This window comes from Sciurus carolinensis, chromosome 17 (genome assembly GCF_902686445.1).
Source record: "Sciurus carolinensis chromosome 17, mSciCar1.2, whole genome shotgun sequence".
NCBI classification, from domain to species: domain Eukaryota; kingdom Metazoa; phylum Chordata; class Mammalia; order Rodentia; family Sciuridae; genus Sciurus; species Sciurus carolinensis.
In genome coordinates this window covers 42,555,062-42,573,554 of record NC_062229.1, presented here as the reverse complement: position 1 = coordinate 42,573,554, position 18,493 = coordinate 42,555,062, and the positions used below count along the sequence as shown (strand labels likewise).

Genomic DNA, 18,493 nt, shown 5'->3' with positions numbered 1-18,493 from the left:
CAAAGTATGACCACAATCCTAGCTTCAGTCTGTTTAATCAAGAAATCTATTTCACAATTTCCAAGCACTTGAGTGGGAGATTAATTAACACTGTTAAAATGATGGCTTCCTTGTCTTTTCTTTCTCTGCTGAGGCTGAGATAAAAGCTGGCTTTGTCTTATTGATTGAATGAAGACAGGGGACTAATAGCTCAGCATGTGTTTATGAGCACCCACGGGACACACCGAGGCAGCTCAGGTGTATTCCTGCATCAGTAGGTGACATGATTTAATCACAAAGGGAGCCTGCCCTGGGCACATACCCATCCAAAACAGTTTGGGTGGGTAAGCGCTGGCTCACTCTTATTAGGGACTTGGGATGAGTCTCTGCTGTTGTGATTAGCCATGAACATGGAATATAAATTGGTATAGTGATGCTTTTATACATGACTGCTATGTTAGGACAGACTGGCAGTTCTGCACGTGACATTCACTAGTGAAACCTCAATAGGTAAGAATAGTTATCCAAATAGCCATTAAAATGACAATGTAAGGAGCTAGAGATATGAGAGTAAATTAAAAAGTAACATATACAGACATCTCTCTAGATGTGTTACATGAGGCAAGTAGAGGATATGTGTGGGGGGTGACTGTAGGAGGGTGTGTGGTGATATTACTCTCTGAGGTTTACCTTTAACTTTGTGTCAATGTGGACAATTCAGATTGTCTCCTGATGTCAGTTCCCACCTCTGCAAAATGAAAGAATCAGTCTTAGATAATCCTTAAAGACAATCAAGTCCTAGTGTCTGGGTCTCTCATCATTAGTCCACCACAATAACATGCTCTCCAATGCATCCTCCCCAAGAACTGATCCCTGACTCTCAGGTTGGAAAATTAAAATAACTAAAATTCAGAAAGGCATAAAATGCTCATAGATTTCTCTTTAAGGGCCTAAGGAACACTGCACAATTTTGTTTTTTTGAGTTAAGTTTTTGATAATTGTTTGATTTCGTAAATAGAGTCAAAATGCAATGATCTGGTTGATATTATTTATTGACTATCAGTCAATAAAGCTGAGGCTACTTGGGAAATATTTTGGAGTGTAAATTACCCTAACATTAAGACTGTGGGGATACAATTGTGTTGCACTTTTTAATCCATATAAATTGACATGATTAAAAGTAATAACATTTGAGAGTAATTATAGAGACTATCATGAACATTAATTAGGCTACAAATGGTGCCTTTGAGATCAATTTCTATTTATCTTCTTCACAGATAAGAGGCCTAGGATAAGTTTTTTATCAATAAAGTGACCTAAAATAGTCCCTAAATAGTAGGAGATGTAGCCTAACTAACAGACTAGAAAACCATTAGACAGTAATTTCAGCTACAGAAAGATAAGAAATTAAATGAAATCTTGAAATTAAAATAAAATTGGTTAGAGAAAGTATCTGCCAAGGAAAGATCTAAGCATTCCTATGAAAAAAGACTTGATATTTCTCCTTTGATGTTGTCCTTCTGAAATAGAGTAATTATGACATTTTTAGCTACCTACCACTCCAAGACAAAGGTAAGTGTGATATGATTTAATTTAGATGATAGCAAATGCTGGTGGGAGGTATCGGCAAATTATTTCATTAGTAACTTTGATATCAATTGATTTTGGGTCTCGAAGCTTTTCTCCTTTTGACTTGTTTGTAGATATTAAATGATGTCTGTATCATATCAACCCTATAAGGTTATGCAGAGGCTTAGGAAACTGACCTCTCTGGGTTTCCAGTCTTGACCCTAGATACTTCATTACTTTTCTTTGTACATATACAATTGGTTGATGAGATGGAGACCTAGTCAGAGAAGTAGAGTAAGAACAATGCATTCCAAAGGTTACCCACACAGTTAGGTGTAAGACCAGGCAGATGTTACAGGTGAGCAAAATGACCTAGGTAGATGGATGGGGACAAGGTAGAGAGGGACACCAGAGAAATCAGGTGTCCAGAGGGACATGTACCCAGTGTTGCTTGAGCTGCTGGGATTATATTCAGAATCTCAAGATTCTTATGATACTTACTCATTTTTCAATGTAGGTAATTAATTTAAACATTTTGAAGAACAGACAATATTTACCTGTGACCTATATGAATTCCATCAGCCTCAGCTGGCAAAACCAATTATAATAATAAATCTGAAGGGAGATCCCAATCTACATGTCAAACTCTGTTAAATTGAACCATATGAAATCATCAGTTGTATAGCTCAAAAATGAATAAATATCAATAGTAGGTTCAACCTAATAATTACAAATTCTAAAATTACAGGGACTGGTAGTCTGCATTGTCAGAATCAATGGGCAAGTTAGGTGAAATATAAGAAAAGCACACAGTGAGTTTTAAATTCTTATGAGTAACCACCTCCATACCCTGTACCCTGAAAAAATTGTTTAAAAACTATGGACCTTCTTGGACATCTTCACTTTTGCATAAAATCAAGGAAATGGAATTAGAAATCCTAAAAATCGAGGGCTTTCCAGTTAGGGATCCATGTGTGAGGAGATCCATATTCAGTGGTGAATGAGTTTGGTAGGGCAATCATAACAAATACTACAGACAGAATGGCTTCAACAGCAAACTGAGTCTCTCCATTTTGGAGGATTACAAAGGCAAGCTCAAGGTGTTGACAGATTTGATGTCTTCTGAGGCCTCTTTCCTTAGTTTGCAGATAACCCTCACCACTGTGTCCTCACATGGTTTTTTTCTGGGTGTACACCCTGGTGTGTCTGTTTCTTATATAAAGATGTCAGATTGGATTAGGACACCATTCATAGATCCTCATTTAAATTTAATTACCTCTTCAAGAGTCATATGTCCAAGACCAATCAAGTTATCAAATACTAGGGATCAGGTTTTAATATAGGAACTTTGAGGATACAGTTCAACCTATAACAAGTCAGGGACTGGCAAATTTTCACAAATATCTCTCTAAAGAGAAAAATCCTTTTTTATAGCATTTGCCTAATTTCTGTGGTGAAATTACTACCACCATAGCTGATTCCAGGTTACTTACACGAAATTACTGAATGGGGATGTTTTGATTAAGTTGTTGTCATGATGACCAAAATATCTGACAAGACAACTAAGAGGAGGAAAGATTTATTTTAGCTGATGGTTTTAGAGGTTCAGTCTGGTTGGTCACCATCAGTGCTCTGGGTCTGAGGTAAAGTGGAGCATCATGGTGGAAAGGCCTGATGGAGGAAACTGCTCAGCTCATGCAACAGGGAAGCAGAGAAAGAAGAGGGAGGAGACATCTAGGGGGGAAAAAACCCAAATGTATGCCCACAGTCTAGCTATACCCCTCCTGCTTATAGTCACCACCCAGTTAGTCCATTCAAATTAGGATAGTATAATTAGGTTACAGCTCTCATAATCTAATCATTTCACCTCCAACCATTCCTGCGTTAACACAGGAGATTTTGGAGGACACCTCATATCCAAACCATAATAAGACACTTGGGAAGATAGGTGCAATAGCACTCCATTACGTAGTAATTGCACCTTTCAGATGCAATAGACATAAATAATCTCAAGGACATATTTAATAGTAATTAGGAAGAAGAGAATGAGCTCGTAGTTTATATATTTCTTACCAATGTCATTTATCATAACATTATAGACTTTAAGTTTATGGTCTTTAATAATGTCTGTGTTTTAACAACCGGGTAGCAAAATTCCTGAAAAATTTAGTAGAGAACTTTTAAAAGCCAGTACAAACCAACTCCAACATACCACTGAGTCACAGAGTCCCAAAGAAGTCTGTCCTTAAGACAGAAAATTTGCATAGATTACTCAGAAATTATAAAGAGTGATCTAATGGACATAGTAACTGGAACGATAGGGGAAAAATAAGCTGGAGGAATCAAAAGCGAATGAGTAAAAAAAAGTTTAGAAAGGGAACTAGTTTTGACAAGGCTGTGGGATTCATGGAGCATGATGGGAAAAGTGAACCCTGGGTTCAGGTGACCTGAATTCCTAAGATCTTTGTACCCAGCAAGCTGGATGATTTGGGACAAGGACCAATCTCTTCAGGACCCTTTTTCCTCAGACTTCGGACCATAAAATCCTGATATTCTATCACTTGGTACATAATTGCCAAGCACATTTCTCTATAAGCCAGTTTAGAAAAAAATTTGTGATTGAGGTGTATGTGTGTGTCTCACATATGAAAATATGCTGCAGGAAAGGAAAAACACAATTCTGATTCTGTGGGATCTAACAGTAGATCATAAAGGAGATTTCTGTCAAAATGATTTTTCCCCCTGATGATGCCCAAAGACAATTACAAGCCAACCCAATTCAGTGTGCAACCCCAGAGGGATTCTGCCTTCAGCTCAGTGGTTAAGCCTCTGAGTATGCTTTATGATTCGGCTGCATCATGGCACAGTGCCTTGTTGTTGTAATCTTGAGAAGTTCATTTAAAAAGAAAAATGGAGAGTTCATGTGTTTAAGACCCTCTTTAAAAAAAAAAAAAAAAAAAAAAAAAAAAAAAAAAAAGAGACCTTCATTGACTCACGGATTTTTTAAAAAAAATCTTCTGATAATACGTCTTTATAACCATTTTTAAGTTGTCTCAAATGGTTCTAGGCAACATAATTTTCTAGAAACCAAAATAATTAACTTATAACATGTTGGTCACCCTACCTGCTTCATTTTGTGATAGGATCCTTCCTTCAGTACGTTCCAAGATGTGTTCCCTGGTCCAGCAGCATCACCCGGAACTGTGTTAGAAATGGGACTTCTCAGGTCCTACCTCAGACCTATTGAAAAAGGAATCTTTGCTGAAAGGGCCCAGCAATTTGTTTTAGCAAGCTCTCCAGATGTTTCTGATGCAGGCAACTGGTGGCAAGCTCTACTATAGAAAACTGGAACGATTCAGGTTCTCTTACTTCTTTACCTCTTTAGGCCAGTGGCTCTTAACCTAGAGCCACTGGACCAGCAGTGACTTTGGCACCTCTAGAAGGGCACATTCCTGGGTCTGACCCAGAACTATTCCAAAAGGAATCCAAAAGCTGGGGTTCAACAGGGCAGAATTGTTGCCAAAATGTTATTTAACACAATAGATTTGGGTAACTCCCTTTGGAGTCAGGTAGAGGAAAACCTTAGTCTGGTAAAAACACATGAACTTGGAGGACAAAGTATATTTTATTTTTATTTTATTGCTTCTTTTGAGTTATACATGATAATAGAATACATTGTATAATTTTACAAGCATGGAATATCTGAGTGGATTTTAGGAGGAGGAGAAGCCGCAGTGAGAAAGGCTGGTTCTGAGTTTTAGGATAACTGGTCATTGGGGGAGAGAGAAGCTGGTATAAGAAGTCCATTTTCATGGAAGTCAAAAGTGCAGCTGTCCCACCTTCTCCTGTGCCTAAGGGCTTATTCCGTGTTCTGTCATAGAACTTTAAGTACAACCTGCAGTTTTCCGGAAAAGCTGTGGAGAAGATCTTGCAGCTTTCTAGAAGAGCTTTGTTGCAGAGCTAGCTTCTGCTTATGTCAGGACACTTTTGAAATTACCAAATGTGCTTAAACCTTGTCATCCCCACTCCACCCTGCCAGACTCTTCTTTGGCTCCAATCCACAGCACAGAGGTGGCTCTAGAGGACCCAGAAGTGGTCTCACCACAACCTAGGGACAGGATCCCTTCTCATGCTCCAGTAAAGCATCAGAAGAGCATATCCTTGAACAGGCTCCTCGAAAAACGTGGCTTTGATTGTAATAGTCTAACTTCTACCTCATTGTAAGACTGTGTGTGTGAAATAGAGGCAGCGAACTGATTGTTTCTTTAATTACAAAGAGGGCATTTCTCAGGGGAGGAAACTGTCTTGCACAGCGCTTGATCCCAATCTGCAGCTGAAATTAACAGGTAACCCTTCCTTCTCCCAGGGCTTTTCCTACTAATATCCTTCCAACTCCCATAAAACCATAGGTCAGGGTTGAGGAACCTGAGTCCAAGGACTGAAAATTGTCTCCTTAGAAAGCAGAACCCCTCATAAAAATAAGACAAACTTCAAAGATAAACGAGATGACTGGGTCTTTAGTTTGGCTCAACTCTGATTTGCATAACTGCTTCAAAACGAGTGACCTGGGAATAAATTCCAAGTTGAAGGTATTTCCAGGTTTTGTTTATAGATAAATAGCCCACGGGAGCCTTTCACTAGGTCTTGGCTGATGAGTCTTCCTAGCGTTTTCAAATGTGTGGCCAGTGGGGAGCTTCCTTGCTCCACATGATTCTGATTCATTTCTCACCCACTTCACCGACACCCTGAAGCACCATTTAGCACTCTAGGATACCTTGTGTATTAAAGATAACCCTTTGAGAGATCTGGGTCCATAAACCAGGGAATAAGTCACGTGTAGCACAGCAGGGGCACTTTTCATCTTAGGAATGGGCAATGAGGGTCGTGCTACTATTTCATCCAAATGGGAAAGGGAAATTAACATGGGACAGAGTGGAAGCCAGAAATCCTTTAGTTGTGTTTAGCTTCCCTAGAACGCTGGGTCCAAGAAACCTTGCCAGAATGAAAATACCTGCTTGATGATGTATGAGGCAGGCCCACTGAATTTGGGGACACATGGAATATGGTGTCAGGTGAGACAAATCACATCCTTCAGTTATAGTGCAGTTCGAAAGCCCTTTATTCCTCGGAGAGACAGATATCTTATGCCATCAAATTGAGTTTCAGTGCTGAGAATGAAGTCATGCAGGGTGATCAAGTAGATTGCATTGCTGGTCAATACCTTTTCTATTATTATGTTACTAGAAAATAATTATTATCTTCTGCTTGAGTCTGTGAGGTGGAGAAAGACTGAGGAGAGGAAAAGCACTAAATTGTTCAACTTTATTTTATGTTCTGCTTTTATACATGTGGAAACCAACAAAGCTAACTAAAGATGGTTTTAATTTTTTTAAAATAATCACCCCAAAATAATCTGTCTTACCTTATTTTTTTTTTAAGTCATTAAGCTAGGTTGGGAATGTAATTCTGGGATTTATAATCAAGCAAGAGTGTTGGACATACCAATATTTAATTCTCTCTCTCCTGTAGATTCAGTTTTGGTTAAATAATATATTCATGATCTTTTCATAATAATGATGTCAAAGATGGTTAATAAATTTTTGAATGAGGAAAACAGTTCTGAGGGTTAATTTAGAAGTTTATAATTTTTGTTACTTTATCTCTTGCCTTTTCTTGGCAACCATTAAAATTAATAAATTAAGTTCTAGAAAAGTTGAGCTTCTTGCAGAGTTGTGATGCCTAAGGGAATTTTTGGTGTTTTGTCACATAACATTGAGGAAATCCTGTGGCTTTTTGGAAAAGCTGTGGAGAATTTGGGGCCCTGTTGAAGATCTGACTCTTTCTTGTTTCATATTCTGGGGTTTCCTCAATGTACCATGGATCTTTGGGACTTCTACAACCTTAAATCTAAGTTATTGAAGATAAAGTATCTCAGTTTTTTTTTTTTCTGGTTTGTTCTCAGTGCATTTTAGATACTGAAATATATGTTAATTGAAAAACAGTAGGCTGGGGATGTAGCTCAGTGGTAAAGCACTTGCCTAGTATAAATGATTCCATCCACAGGACCACAAGACAAAAAAAGAACATCTTTCCCCTTTCAATATTGATAGGAAGCAGAAAGTAAGTCTCTGAGTATTTATTCTTGGAGGTCTCTTCCTAGTCTTCTTCTAACAGAAGGGTGACCCTGTCTTCTGATGGGCTCTGTAGGATTACTTAGCACTATTGACATTTTGAGCATGAGGAGCTTTGTTGCGAGGGGTTATCCTGTGTCCTGTAGGATGTTTGCATCATCTCACCAGGTGTCAACTGCATACCTTCCCCCAAGTTGTGATTCCCCCCAAAATGTGCCCAGATATTGCCAGATGTCCCCTGGAGGTGGGGAGGGGGGAATCACTACTCTCTATGCAACACCTCCCCCCCGAAACACATGTATACCCACACCCTTCCTGAGAATCGCTGGCCTAGTTTAATGTCATTTAAAACACATAGCTCAGTTTTCACACTGTAAAATTCAGGAAATGGAAACATGGGGTGGTCCTTGAACCAGGTTACTTGCCCTCTTGGCCCATAAGATCTTTCTACAAATTGCCAAGGGAAGAGAATGTTTTTTTTTGTTGTTGTTGTTGTTATTTGTTTTTTTAAAATGTGTTCTAAGCCTCACCTCTTAGAAGTGGATATTTTGCTTTTGCTTAAAATTTTAAAAATTGGGAAGAGTGGGGGTAAGATTGGCAAAGAGTACAGTAGAAACTAAGTAGGTTGAATCCTGTTTGTCTCTTCCACTGACCCCTAGTTTCCTCTTACCTGTGGATTCTTCCCCACCTCTCCTCACTAAGTAACAAGCACTTGGGGTGACTTAGGGAAGAGAACTGTCCTAAAACAGTCTGGTTTCCATCATCCACACTTGAGGATATCAGTTTATTTTGTCTTACCACCCTATGAAGGGAGAACAACTAAAATAATTCCATGTTTTCATGTACTTCTTCCAAGTTTTTACTCTAATAAAAACAAAACAAACAAAAAAACTAAAATCTAAGCCTGACCTGAGTAGAATCCACAATAGGAAAAACACACAACAAGAAAATTAATAAAATTGACTTTTCATAATACCCTATTGCTTTCCTTATTATTCCTAGGAGACTCCTGTCTTGATAAAAGCCATCAGAAGGAATTTTTTCTCCTACACATCCATACCTATCTACAAAGGCTGTAGTCAAGACACAGATGACCAAGTAAGCTGAAATTATTTTCTTTTCCCCTAAAAAAACTATTAATAGGTCCATAATTCATAAATTTGCTAATTGTTTTCCTGTGGTCCTAACACTAGTCAGTGTCGGCACTGATGGCCACCATTAAAATCAGATCGTAAAAGACATCGGCAATCCACTAGTGAACTATCTTATTTGTCTTAATTAACCCATAATGGAGCCTGTCTTTCCCCCACCTTCCACATACCTAAGACGAGAACAGTAAAACAAAGACAGTAAAAACTAATGTCCCTGTGGGCTTTGAACATTAGTAGCAGCACTTTTTTCCCCAAAGCCAGTTCCAGTCATTAGTTGAAGTGCTACATAAATGCTAAGTATCCCTTGTTGGTTTATAAAGTTAATCCCATCCCAGGATGAGACTGACTTGTTCATTGATTATGTGGATCTGAAGTGAAGCAGAGACAGACCTTCAGGTGCTATTGCATATTCAAAAGCAGTGTTCACCTTCAACCACACTGGTGGGGTACTATTCTCCTATCAGATGGGCAGAGGACAAAACATTGGAAAATGCATAGTTTTGGTCAGGGTGTGTGGGAGAGACGCTTTTAAACACTGGGTGGAAGAATTAATTGGTAGACCTACATGAGAGCATGTTTTAGCAGGAGGTGAGGGAGGGAGTATACCAGGTGGGAATTACAATGGAACCCTTTGTTCTAGTAACTGACTTCAGAGAATTCCTAAAAAGATTCATAAAAGTTTACAAAGAACAAGGTTGTGTGGTGGTAACAATGTTTGTTTAAAAAAAAAAAAAAAAGCAGTTGCCAGTCAAGCACCTCAAACCCATGCAGCAGATTACCACCAATAAAATCCTCTGTTGAGAATCTATAAAGAACTCAAAAAACTCTACACCAAGAATGCAAATAATCCAATCGACAAATGGGCTAAGGAAATGAATAGACACTTCACAGAAGAAGATGTACAAGCAATCAACAAACATATGGAAAAATGTTCAACATCTCTAGTAATAAGAGAAATGCAAATCAAAACCACCCTAAGATTCCATCTCACCCCAATTAGAATGACGATTATCAAGAATACAAGCAACAACAGGTGTTGGCGAGGATGTGGGGAGAAAGGTACACTCATACATTGCTGGTGGGGCTGCAAATTAGTGCAGCCACTCTGGAAAGCAGTGTGGAGACTCCTTAGAAAACTTGGAATGGAACCACCATTTGACCCAGCTATCCCACTCCTTGGCCTATACCCAAAGGACTTAAAATCAGCATATTACAGAGATATAGCCACATCAATGTTCACAGCTGCTCAGTTCACAATAGCCAGATTGTGGAACCAACCTAGATGTCCTTCAATTGATGAATGGATAAAGAAACAGTGGTATATATATACAATGGAATATTACTCAGCCATAAAGAATGATAAAATTATGGCATTTGCAGGCAAATGGATGAAATTGGAGAATATCATGCTAAGTGAGATAAGTCAATCTCAAAAAACCAAAGGATGAATGATATCGCTAATAAGTGGATGATGACACATAATGGGGAGGTGGGAGGGGTTAATGTTAGGGTTAGAGTTAGGGTTAGGGAGGGGGGCAAGAATGGAGGAAGGAAGGACTGTATAGAAGGAAAAGAGGGGTAGGGGGGAAGGGAAAAAAATAACAGAATGAATCAAACAACATTACCCTATGTAAATTTATGATTACACAAATGGTATGCCTTTACGCCATGTACAAACAGAGAAACAACATGTATCCCATTTGTTTACAATAAAAAAAAAATCCTCTGTTGAAGAATGGAGGAACTTTAGATTACTTAGAGGGAAATGAGAGGGAGTGGGGTATGAAAGATGGTGGAATAAGACATCATTACCCTATATACACGTATGATTACACAAATGGTATGAATCTACATTGTGCACAACCATCGAAATGAAATGATGTACCCCATTTGTGTACAGTGAATCAAAATGCAGTCTGTAAAATTTTAAAAAATAAAATCCTCTGGTGGGGCAAAACAAAACTAAAAATGTACTTCATGCAATGAATGTAGTATTTTGCAACCATAGGCATTCAGTGAAAACTGTTAAAGTTGACTTGAAAAGTCAATCCTATCAGCTTAAGTCATTCCTTGTACTCAGGTAATTATTAAAAGTCTTCTGGTTGCCAGGTATTCGTCTAGGTTTTTGTTCTAATTAAATTTGCACTTGTGTTTTTAAAACGAAGAGGTGGCATGGTGGTACAGATGGTTTTAATGATTTTGCTTCCTTTATTCAATTAGTATTTGTGTGGATACTTTTATGTGGATCTAGAGCCTTAAGAAGGAAAAGGGAGTCCTGGTCCCCAGGAACTCACAGGCAAGTGGAGTTGTGATAAAGCAGCATCAATTATAGGATAACTGTATCAATCAGGGTTCAGTCTGGGAGGCCCATCCTGGGTATTGGAATAAGTGATTTAATATAGGAATCAAACCTTTCTCAATTGTGGAGGAGCTGGGAAGAAAAAGTAAAAGTCTGAAATGGAGGGACGGTGACTCAGAAAGAAACCAACCAATATCTCTGAGAAATAAACATTCCAGACCCCCAGTTGAGATTTCAAAAGGAACCGATGGAAGGAAGGAATCTGGAGGAAGTTGTGTGTCTATGTAGCTACTGCTGCGTGGGTTTGCTGCTAGGCATCTGCAGAGACACATGAGGACACTGTTGGACAGCCAGGTCCAACTGCTGACAAGAAGTTGACATGAAAGGTTGGGCAAGGACAAGCCATGGAATCACAAGGACTTCAGAGACTACTGGCTGCTGCTTTACTTCTACCTTCCAGTTCTTGGATGAATTTTTTTTTTTTTTTTTGTGGAACCCAAGGCCTTGTGCATGCAAGTCAAGCACTCCACCAACTAAGCTATATCCCCTGTTCGACAAATGTATTTCAAGAGACTATGAAGGTATTCCTCTCCTAGTCCTCACCTCTTCATGAGGAAGTTAGAAGTAGATGCTTTAAGTGTTGGTAAAGTATAGGGTTCCTGATGGCTGATTTAAAAAAAAAAAAATCTTCAGGTTTTTGTGAATCTGTGGGACCTGATCACCCTGAGCTGACCTTGCATCACTCTGAGGATGTGTTTGAGCCTCCACTCTTCTACTCACTATGGAAGCCAAGGATAGATGCTTGAATATGTCTCAGATCACTCAGGTGTGTCAAGAGGAACAGGGCTTTGTGACTTGGAGAGTGTTTCACAACTTCACATTAAAATGCACTGTCTTTGACATAGTAGATGCAAAACAAATGCTTGAATGGACATGAGTAAATGGAAGTGTATGCACAGTGGTTTCTCCAGAGGAACATGAACATACACTTCATAGTTCAGTATCACAAAAGTAGATGTGCAAAGAGCAAACCTTCAAACCTATTTTAGGTCAGTTCCAACACAATGCCATCTTCAGTGCCAGATACAAAAAGTTCTTCCCCTTTCCTTCTTCCTCTCTTTTATCTATCCAAATATCAATAAAAACACAAATAAGAATGAACCTGCATGTATTGTTTTTGGCTTAGAGAAAGATTTGAAACATTTTCCATCACTGACCAGCATTTAGAAATGTATTCACAACTTTATTCTCCTATATATGAATTAGAGTACAGGAAAACACTAACTTGAGAGCCCTTGCTTGTGAATACAGCTATTCCTTGGCTAATGATAGGGTTGTGTCCCAGTATATATTGAAAACCGAAAATGTACTGATTCCACCTAACCTCCAAACATCATAGCTTAGCTGCACAGCATACTATAGATTGTTTGTTTGCCCTTGTGATCACTTGGTTGACTGGGAGAGTATTGTACAAGTGTCTCATAAACCTGGGAAGAGAGCAAAATCTCAAATATGCCTTCTACTGACTGCATATGGCTTTTGCACCATCATAAAGTTGAACTATCATAAGTGGAACCATTGTATGTCAGGGCTGCCTACATTATGCTGCCCTTGCTATACCTAAGCAGTGGGTCTACATAGGAACCTGTGGACTTTTTTTTCTTTTTTTATAAAGGGCCAGATAGTAAAGAACTTGATTTTGGCTTTGTGAGCTCTATAGTCTCTGTTGCAGTGACTCAACTCTGCCCTTGTAGGATGCAATACCTAATTATATGTGTATGCATGCATGCATATAAACACATATGAATATGGTATACATGAAGATACATGAATACATATAAATGTTTATAAATGGATGTGGATGAGTGTGGTTGTATTACAATAAAACTTCATTCCCCAAAAGAGGCAGTGAATGAATGTAGTCAATAGCCCACAGCTTGTGAAGGAACCATTAGTCTATGCCAGAGCCTGTGAGCTTCAGAGACTGTAACAACCAAAGGTGGATATACATCCAGATCCTCTGCCACAGAGGATGATGGACGTTGTAATGTGGTCTTCGATGATCCTTCACAGCACATTAAACCATGTGGAATTACTGTCTTCAATTACTGGAAATTTCATATTGTTGAACCCAAATACTGTGCCACTCTGTGGATAAAAATTGGGTGGCGTCTATTTTTGAATCACTTATTACTAGTCTCAAAATTGAGTTGCTTCTGATCCTTTGGGTTTTTCAAACACTTGAAATGCCATCTATGGGGGCATATATGAAGACATTCATCCTAAAGGCTTACAAAGAAATGGCATCTTTGCAGCAGTTGGATGAAATAAAAAACATCAGGTCCCTCTCTTGTGGAGAGAATGCAGGCCACATACACAGTGTGTTAAGTCCCCTGTCCTCAGCACACCTCTCATACTGCCCTTGATGGTAACCAGGTAAGAAGACAAAACTGCATTTTACAAGACAGGAGAATGCATCTCTTAGACAAGACACCAAAGATTCTGGCCAAAACCCCAGCCCCACCCTGAAAAAGCTATTCATTCATGGGAAGTTAGCATAAACCTGGATCCCAAACTTTTTGTTGTACCATAAAAATGTATGACATTTCTATTCTGAATTCACCTATCTTCGATATATTCCTGAAAAGAAACAACTAGACTGACAGGTCATTTTTTCCTTTAAGTATTTATTTTTTCAACGTTATTTATCAGTGGCCTTCTATGTGCCTGGCACTGGGCATGTGAGGCTGTATGAAGTAGAATCAAGAATCTGGTGATTATTGCGGGGGAGGGAGAAGACAAACATCTCTAAGTGGTCCAACCCCCGAATCAGCTTCCTGGACTCGGGCTCTGCCCATGCCAGTTCCTGAGTATGGTGCCAATGCATATGTTGTCTTTGTTTGACATGGTGTTCTGGAAAGCAATGGGACAACCAGGGTGTCAAAAAGGCATCAGAGCCAGCCAACGAACTCCTAAGTGCGCCTGTTTATTCAGGGTGGGGCCTGAGGTCCCAGTCAGATTCTTTGGGCCTCTTGGGAGACTTGTGTAAGAGCTGCATTCTTCAGTCTTATAAAAATGAGTTTTGTCTTCTAACCTGTGGTACTTTCAAGGTCACATAAGAGAGGTGTGCTCTGTGAGGATGGGGATTTACGAAAGTTTGCATGTGTGATGGTTTTATTTCAAAATCACTGCTGGCTCTACAAGAGTCAAGAACTCAAACTTGCATGAACTCTTCAACACCTTTCCAAATTCAACAAAACTGACATTTATAGCTTTGTTGAAGCGGAGACATGGCATTTGGCTTCAGATTGTTTGGACTGTAGAGTGTCAGTATAAATAGCTTTGATTGACTTTTGTATCGTGCACATCTGGAAGCAATTTATGGCATTCCAGCTAGATTAAAGCGCATTTTAAAGGAATTTTACCAGCTTTTTTTTTTTTTCCCCTGTTGGCCATGGTGAATAAAGTTTCAAAGAAGGTTTTTAGCTGCTGTTCTTCTTAATGTAGACTGTGGTGAAGTCAAATTCAGGGCAAATGTAGGGTGAGGGGGAACCAGGGGGAGGGAGATTTGTTTTGCCAAAAGAACTAAGCACAGAAGTGACTTTTTCTCAGCTGTTTTGTTCACACTGAAATGAGAGAGCAAACCTCAGACATCAGGAAGCTGCAGTCCCTACCAGAAATCATGAACTAAGTAACTTTAACAGAGGTGAAAGGATTGACTTAAGAAAGGTTTTAAAAAAAAAAAAAAAAGTCACAAACGTGTTTCTCAACACAACAAGGAGAACTGGGGAAAAGTTGTTATTGCCTCTGTATTGCGGTGTTCACTTAGCAAGTGTTTATGGGGCACCTACTATGGGAAAGGGGAGGGAGTCTGGGGCAGGACACTGTACAGAGTGCAAGAGCCCAGTCATGAAGACAGAACCACTGCCTCGTGGGGCTTATGTCCCTACACATTATTTAATCACCATTGTGATTGACATGCAATGGAGATATCCCAGTTGTACTGCATGGTGGTGGTCCTGTCTCAGTTGGAAGATCAGGTAAAAGCTTTCTAGAAACATGAAATTTGACACAAGACATGAAATGGTCATACCTAACTGAGAAAGTAAGACCAAAGAGAGGAAAGCTGTAACATTTCAAGCAGGAGTAGGAGATTTTTATTTTTAAGTCCCCAGAGATGGAACAACCCAGCAAGGTAGGCATTCTTCCATATAAAGGGAGAAGATGAGATTCAAATTGCTTATAAACCTGTCCAGTTTCACCCAGCCATGAACCATCATCACCATTGTTAAGCACAAGCTAACTTAACACCCAGAGTCTTATAGTACTGATGCTCTGCATGGGTAAAGATAAGTCACATTATATTTCTGGGTCTCAGTTTCCCCATTGTGGTGATGAGGAAATTGGTAGATACTTGCAGAGTTGAACCTCTTGGGAAACCAAGGGATGTATGTAAAAATGGAGTCACATATTGCATATGAATCATAATGTCTAAGGAACATGTTGGAAACACCACTGTTGGCAATAGTTACAGGTAAAAAATATTCTGGATGTGCTGGGAAGAATGGGAACCTCTATAGGGAATGAGAATGTACCCTCAAATTTTCCTATCCTAAGAAAGAAGATGAACTATCCATTATTAAGTGTGAGTCATACACTGGGGGCGAGCGACCCCCACACGTTGTTAGAGCTGTAATATATGGGTCATTGTGGCCCTTCTCTCTCTCTTTGTTGCTGAAGGAAAGTGATGAAGTGGTGCCAAGAAAGTGGCAAATTGCCCTAAAAATCACATAAAAGTGCAATTTAGCACACACAGTTCTGCTGAAGAAAACCACCTTTGTTTCATTATTAGCTTCCCAGGGATTTCTTTCCTTGGTTGGCATTTAAGTGTGGAAACTTGTCCCTTTTTTTTCTTAACATAATGAGACAGTTCTCATGTTTTAAGAACAATAGAAAAACTCATGAAGAGTGATCGATACATTACTTGAGATTTATTAACTACAACCGGAGCCCTGTTGCCAACCTCTGGGTAATATTCGGAAAGACCTGGAAGCATAAACCTCTGTTGTTTTAAGTAAAAATAGAAAGAAATCTAATCTCTGAGACCATAGGATGAAAAAATGTTCTGTTGAGGATTTGCTTTGCCTTTTCTCCCCCTAATTCAGGTTCAGGTTTTGACCCATAGACAAAGGACTAGCTACTTTGCCTAAAGGGTTGAGAACTAATGGGAAAGCAAACTCTGAAGTTATTTGTTGACATAATTTCTGGCAGAATTTTCTCAGCTTCTGTTTCACTCCTCTTTCCACTTGTCTCTACAGGCTTGACAAAAATACATCAAAATAAAGCTGTGCTAATGTAATCACATATCATATTTCATGCACTCTGCCTTAGATTAGAAGGATACTTAGGAAACAAAGAGGGGAGCGGGCAGGGAAGTGAGAGCTGAGGAGGTTAGGTCCTGAGGCAATAGCAGGAAATGGTTGGAGACCAAACCCCAATGGAAAATGGGCTCCGAATTAAGTAAGACAGTGGCAAGGCAGGTCATAATGACTTTTTATTCTGATGATGAAAGATACATTGTTCTAGGTAAGCCTGGTCAGAGGGAGTTACTGGTTCAAATGATGTGTTCCCTTACTTATTCATTTATTAATTCAGCAAATACTTAAGCACCTCCAATCTTCCAAGAAACACATCAGGCAATAGAGCCCTAGTAGTAAGAGACAGATATAATTTTAGAGCTCACATTCTAAGCAGGACATGGACATTAAATAACTAATCTCAAGTGGATTAAATTATTGACATTGTGCACTCTTAAAATTTATGGAAAGTCAAGAAACCATTTGGGGATGAAAACTGAGTTCAAAGGATAAGAAGCTCTTGTTTACCTGTTTACAGTTAATTTCAAGGTGGAATTCTGGGTACCAAGCAGAGCTTTTATCTTCTCGAGTCCTGTCTGCTAGAAGTTCTCCCAAAATGTCAAGTGTGGTCACAGGGACCTCTTTGGAGAGAAGTGGAGAAAGCAGGGAATCTTATTATACTTTTTGCAGAAAATTAGATTTGACCCACTCAGCAGGAATGAAGACAAAATGCTCTTACAGGTTGGAAAATAGAAGAAGAGGCAACTGTGCTTAGAGGGAGTTTGACTTGACTAAAAAAGAGAGATGTTAACTGGAGAAAGTAAACTTAGTGGTGACAGTCTCCTGATATCCTGAAGGTAAGCCCTGCTGGCCAGGCCAGGGGCATTTATGGTAATGTGGGTTGTGTATACATTGTTATCTGGTCTGAAATGTTGTTGTGGAAGCAACAGGGGGAAAAAATTCTGTCAAAGTGAAGTGGGAAGTGAATCTCTTTAGGGAACAAATGATTCAGTTCGGATGTTTCAATGGGAGCACTAAGACCTGATAATAAAGACTATGCTTTCTTTTTAGTCACTATTCGTTCAACAGAATGGCATCAGATTTGGCTTAAGATGAAGCCTGTTGGAATGTTGTACATATTGTGGTTCATGACAAGATGAAATCCATTACTGTGGGTTCTGTTACATCATGACTGTCCACATGAGCTGAAGCAGTCCTTGAAATATTAAAATTTGCAACCAAACTTCGTGGAACCTTTTAATGTTAAAAAGAATTTTCTGGTCATTTTCTTAGCCAGTCATAACAGTTCTAGGAGTTGGTTCTAACAGTTGCTGCCTGGTATGAGGTCTGTCCACAGTCCTGTAAGCCTGGATGGTGAAAAGACAGCTTATTATTGGAACATGAGCTCTTTAAAGGTACAGACTTAGGGCCATGTCCCTGCTGCTGTATCTCCAGCACCCAGAATATTGCCTGCCAGAGGGAAGGCCCTCAGTGTCTGTTGAGTTTATTAATGATTAAAATCTTACTGTTAATTTTACTTTCCCCTTAGAAGTTAAAAAGGGGTAGGGTGGTAAGTAATGAGATTATTGAACATTCTGTATTGCCATTGGTGTTTAAAAGCAAAAAATCTTTGGGAATGTTTAAACCAGAGATTGAGCTCTGGCTGTAACTATAAGACCATGATACCACTTACCACGCTAAATTCCCCACCGGCAAAATGAAATGTCTTTTCTAACTCTAACATTCCTCTCTGGATTAATTTTTTCTGCTGATTCATGCTCTGCACAAAATTTTTCAAGATTGCTAGTTAGAATTTAAGTATTGGAAGCCATCATAAGAACTTTAATTTGGAAAATTCATAGAGCAAGATCTGTGTATCTCAAATACATACTCTGCTTGCCCCCTATCCCAAATAACTTGTCTTATTTCCTCAAAGTGGAAGGAGGTGGGGGAAGACTTAAGAAAAGAGAGTTGAGAGGGAGGATATTTGAAAAAGGAAAATAAAAG

The 18,493-nt window shown here is 39.1% G+C and overlaps 1 protein-coding gene across 1 annotated transcript in view; it reads left to right on the top strand.

The window, feature by feature from the left end:
* Rarb (retinoic acid receptor beta) overlaps window positions 1–18,493 on the top strand; it is a 693,377-nt gene that overhangs the window by 154,019 nt on the left and 520,865 nt on the right. The window contains exon 2 of the mRNA XM_047532671.1: window positions 8,682–8,777. The gene's annotated coding sequence lies outside the window, so the exon portion shown is untranslated. The remainder of the gene's footprint in view (window positions 1–8,681; window positions 8,778–18,493) is intronic.